Here is a 6076-nt window from a genome sequence, read left to right on the forward strand (position 1 = left end):
TCGATGCAGGTTTAGATTTGTAGGCCTGGATTAAAATTCACACTTAAGCCTCCATTGAGTCTGCAGTGCTTGGACCACCAGGCGTATCACGACCAAATTAGTCATTTAGTTCAACCCACAACTGATTGGCAACCTATATAACAGGTTGTAGTGGTGAAGTTCTGGAACCTTAAACAAGTATCAGATCTACAGATACCGGAATCAAACATGTAAATGTTTCGTAAAGCTTCATATTGCTCTTAAAACGGACGTGATGGAGAAAGAACAGCCACGTTCGTTTTTTTTCCCCTTGTACACTGCTGCCACCATGTGGTCAATGTGCGTCTCACACCGACAACAGCTGGGAATTCTTGTGACATCCAAACAATGTTGCCCCACCAGGGTCCATTCCAGGCCTCAACATGGGTTCCAGAATCATCACCTGTTGTTAGAAGCACCCATGATCACAACACAGGAGGTTTTTATTAAAAATACATTTAAATATTGACAGTGATGGTATGTCAACAGCATTAGAAGCAGAGGGTAGCTGCTGTGGCTGATCTGGTGTATATCTGGAATGGAAGCCTCAAGTACAAATATTTTTGAAACATGAGATTCAGAACAGACGAGTGACTGTGGATATAGCAGGAGAGGGTCACGTGATCCAACCATCAATGCCCTACAAGTTGTTTCATTACCCGAAATATAAAATGGAAACGATGCTGTTCGCAGTTTTGTTGCTTTTCTTTGGGTTCAAATAAGTCCTCATCTCCGAGCGTCTGACAGGAATACAGAATTAATTGTCAAGACAGTAGTGCATAATAATAATAATAATAAAAATAATAATAATGATGATAATAATAATAATAATAATAATAATAACAATTTGGTATGGACACTGTCAGAAAACAAATTGAGAACAGGTAGGGAAGTAATATCTGAGAGGGCCTATTTCTTTTTTCTTCTTTTTTTCAGTAAACCTGTAACATTTATTTTTGTTGGGGGTTTCTGCTGATGAGATGAAAACTGTGACTTTAACCACAGAGTTTGTTTGACAGTAGAACAAATAAGTTCTGAAAATGAATGAGTGGGGGGAAAAAGAATGATTTGACTTAGACACATTTACTGATGCAAGCTGACTCTTCAGTGGTAAACGTCAGTGTGCAAATCTCTTTTTAATGGAATATTTCAATGTGAGAAGTGATAAAAGAAGGAGAATTAAGAATTGTCTTCACTCATTTGTTTCCGGTCCCTCTTAGAAACACAAATATTCTTCTTTGGTCTCATACAAACGCGGCTGCTTTGTCTACAAAATCAGATGCAACTGATTTATGTCTTGGTAGATTTGCACGTTCATGTGCATATTTAACAGTGAAAATACATTTCTGAAAAACGCCAGCATGAATAAGAGTTGACACTGAGGAAGGAAGTGTTCGGAGTTATGCAGCGAGCAGGCGACAGTTCAGGATGAGAAAAGCCATTTGGGGTTATAAAGGAAATAAAATGTGCTCTGCGTTGTGTCAAGCTGCTTGCTCTGACAACATTTTCACATAAAGCTGGTTTCTTGGCTTTCACCATGACACCTGAAGTTAGAGATGACTTTGGCCAGTTTCTTGAGACTTGCATTTACAGCATGCTGCTTATGTAAATAACTCCCAATAACTAAAACGAAGTGGGTCAAATACGAGGGTTTGATAGAATGGCTCCTGGCTTAAGCTCCACTTCCAGGTATTTTACAGTACTATCAACCACGGGGCACAGTCCTCATCAGTGGAGTAGATCTGTTGATAAGTGTCCAACTGCTGTTTCTGAGGTCAAAAATCAATGCATGCTGAAACTGTAACTCATAAAAGCGCCGTGGATGGGACAGCGCCTGAGATCCTGACGACTGAGTCAGCTCCACTGGCTGATTGAGACGGCGGTGGTATAAAGCTCTCACAGCTCGTCAGTAGAATTTGAGTGGTTAGTATTCGGTCAGTCTTTCAATTTCAAGTACAAAAATGACATTTAGAACAGTCGGCCTCACGACACATTTTTTCACAAACATCTATTGAATCAAGATTAGGTGGTCAAAGGCCAAAGTTGGCAGACGAATCCAGTCGCAATGCGGTGCTTCTATTCTTCTGATTTCATCTATTGAACATGAAAAATGTCCTTTTCTGTTTCAAACAAAACCCTCAAGAGGTGAAAGACAAGCAGCTCCAGTCATCCCACAATGAAACGGGATCAGAAAAGTGTACCGTGATGGTAGCGTGGTAAGTGTGTTGGCAGCAGAGAGCGGCTCAGTTGGCTTGTTTTTGCGGTAACAGAGGTGAGAGGAACGCGTATCATCAGGAAACCAGGTGGGATGCGACGACCGCTCAGGTCTGGCTGGTTGCTTATGGCTCAGGTTTAACACAGATGGAAGTTGACTAAATTCAACCTCCCCTATATATTACAGATTTCATGAATTTTAAAGTTCTAAAGTCTAAAGTGAGATTTTACATTTTTAGATATATTTGACAATTTCACAAGGTTTTTTTGGCTGTTCGTTCCACTCTTGTTAACAAATCTCGTGATATTTCAGGGGCACCTTGAGAAAATCAAATTTGTCACAATCGTCCATTGGAACTCAAAGATAAGTTGAAAAGATTTTGGTGGACAAAGGTCGAAGTCACTTTCTCCTCCCATGAACATTTCAAGAACGCCTTCAAGGAATGTATTCAATTATTGTACAAACATAGACTGGGCCTGACCCTGAAAAGGTTCACTGTCACTGTGACCAGCGCACATCTTTGAGGTATACAACCACGATGCGATATTTCTAATCTAGAAGCGTTTTAAAATTCTTCCTCAAATTTGCACATGGACTTATTTGACCATAGGCGTGGGAAGGGGGGGGGGGGGGGGGTGCTACGGGTACTGCAGCCCTCCTCGTCAATGCATTAGCCCCCCCTAGTGGGGGGCTGTGGACTAACACAATATTGTACAAAGAAACGTGAAATAAAAAATCCATCCATCCATTTTCTGCTTCTTATCCTGTTAAGAGTTGCGGGGGGGGGGGGGGGGGGGCTGGAGCCTATCCTAGCAGCCTTCAGGCGAGAGGTGGGGTTCACCCTGGACAGGTCACCAGTCCATCACAGGGCCAACACATAGAGACAGACAACCATTCACACTCACAGTCACACCTACTGTCAATTTAGAGTATCAATCAGCCTGGTCCCCTCTTGATGTCTTTGGACTGTGGGAGGAAGCTGGAGTACCAGAGAGAACCCACACAGGAACAGGGAGAACATGGAGACTCCACACAGAAAGATCCTGTGCTGGAGCCGGGGCTCAAACCTTCTCGCTGTGAGGCGACAGTGTGTTGTTGCTTCCAGCATCCCTCGTTGTTCAATGGCCACTCTTTTCTTGTTTTAACCTTCAGCCTGCCTTTGTTCATCTTGATGTTGAGTTTGACTTGTGACTCTAGTCCCTCATTTTACGTGATTGATGATTGAAACAGTGTTAACATTAACATTCTCATTCCTAATGTATTGAGTGTTCAAGCTATGAGAACATTAAATTGGACTATTTCATCTTTGATTCTTTTCATTCATTTTTTTTGTTCGATGCCTTTTAAATGGAGGCTGGTGGCGACAATGTAGGCCAACAATATTATGTTGAAAACGTCAGCCACGGGATAATGACGTCACATATTTTCCAACCCAGCCCCCCTCGAATGAAACCACTTCCAGTGTGCCTGCATTTGACTCAAGATCAGATCATAAAACAAGAGTCAAAGAATAAAACAGGGAAGTGACTCAACTCTTCATTTTCCTGACAAGTCATGAAGAATCCATCTGTCGTTTGTCAATCACATTGTGCAAACAGGGTGGAACGCCTGGGAGGAGGCATATGTCAGCGCAGACAACAGGAGACAGAATACATGACACATACATATACTGAGACATTCTAAACCAAAAAAACTGGTTGGCAACACGTCTACTGTGTCGCATGAAAGTAGTAACTGATAATTAATTTTGAAATTATACATTTATTTGTTTATTTAACAAGGACAACATCTAAATGGTTAAATTTCATCCACACTCCCTCACTTATTTCTATAAAGACCTTGTAGAATATTTAAATGGCCTTGGATTTGATTAAGGGTGCACAATCTCTTATAAAATGTAAAAAAAAAAACAACCCTAAGCTTTGGACTTGGACTTGGAATGAGAATTCATAGCCAAAACTTGGGAATTACTCGTGACACGCAAAACAGCTTCTCTACTTTAAACGCCTTGCTTTTATTATTCCTTTCATAGGCTGGTTTATATTTCAGCTGCCTCGTGTGTTCAGTGTTGATTTGACCGTGAAAGTACTTGATTTTTTCTCATTTGCAATCTTTCGCCGCACCATAGTCACAAATAACATTATGGAGTCTAGCGAGTTTAAGCAATTTTACTCTGAAGCGTTCCTCAGCTGGTCGGAACACACAGCCACTGTGTTCTTCATAGGTGCCTGAAGCCAATTCTTTCTAGCTGAAAATGTTCCTTGCTTTGCTGCACTGCTCTCTCTACCCTCTGTACGCTGTATTTATGTCTGCCTCTGGGCACTGGTATGAATTCGAGTTTCCACTGGAATTCATCCAAATGACTTTATTAATTCTGAAAAACTACAGGTCATCAAATATGGGCATTACTTTTAAGCTCTCACTCTTTCATTCACAAGACCAGGCCTGGTTCCTCCACAGTTGACTCTCTTCCTGGTAGGTGTCCATATCTATGACTCATCTATACCCATGTGACTTTAAATCAGACATATCAAACCAGCATAGATGTGTTTATAATCCAACATGTCCCCTATGTAGCATTTTTCCAAGATGGCACGTGTTTTTATCAGTCAGCCTCTCTGTCCTGTTCCCTACTGCGTCTGATACCCCATATTTTTTTAAACTCGTACCAAATGAATCATTACACACATAATCTTTTTTCACATATCATGACCCTGCATATTTTGCATTTTGTGTTTCACAATGGTGTTATTTCTTATACAAATCTCACAGACAACTACAAAGCATTCAGATACCTCCACCACGGAAGCTACATACAGCTAATATCTATGCCCTCCCAGTGGCCAAGTTCCTAGTTGTGATATTACCCATCTCTCTAACCATTTTCATGGAAATCTGTCATGTTTGCGATATCCTGCTAATAAAACTTAAGAAAAAGAAGAAAAAAAAAATCCTGCATCCAGCCCTTTATTCAGAGCCACTCCCAAAACTACTGGCTTCCTCCTTCGACTATGCACCATCCTCCCACCAAGTTCCAGAAAATGTGTTCAATAGTTTTGACGTAATCCTGCAAATAGTCACACAAACAAACAAACGGCGCCAAAATGAAATGAAATGAAATCCTTTCCTTTTTTTCAGGCCCTTGTGAAAAGTTCAAAATGCGTAAACATGACACCTGAAATAGCTTTAAAACAGTCTTGTATGCAACCTCATGACATCACGAATCTCACAGAAAAGAGGGGTCACAGTAGCACAGTACAATGCACTTATAGCCCTATGAGATCTCAAAATTGTCATTTCAGTTTGTCAGGTTTGCCCTTTGACCTGTATCTTAATGCTGAGGCAAGTTTGCTGCTTGCTGGTTTCAAGTTTTATGTTAAGCACACAACTGTGGGATAAATGTTCTCATAGCGCTCCCTCAGCAAGAAATCGAATCTATTAAGTGTGACAAAGAGGCCCACTACAAGACAGCAGTTTGTAGTTTATGGAATTCCATAACAAATTTAACATTTAAAACTCCCGAAGCTAATTTGCGTTCAGCGATCTTGGGGCCTCTGGGGTTTGGAGCTCTGGAACAGCTGCGTGCTTTGCCTGACTGGTAATGTAGCCTTTAAGATCAAAGCTAAGAGGGAGTACATTTCTCTGGAGTTTTAACATTTCTGAGCAAATATATAAGAAAGTGCCAACACTTTAAAAATGCACTCAACCTTGTCACCTTAAAAGGCCCTGTGGGAGACAACATTGATTCATTGACTAGAATAGTACCAGGTGTGCCAGGCTGACAGTGTCCTTCAAAACGCTTGTCAGTATAACACATGAAAAAGCAAAATAACGAGCTCCAAC

Source organism: Aulostomus chinensis, chromosome 22 (assembly GCF_037954235.1).
Source record: "Aulostomus chinensis isolate RoL2024-O1b breed Wild chromosome 22, RoL_Achi_v1.0, whole genome shotgun sequence".
Classification (NCBI taxonomy): Eukaryota; Metazoa; Chordata; class Actinopteri; order Syngnathiformes; family Aulostomidae; genus Aulostomus; species Aulostomus chinensis.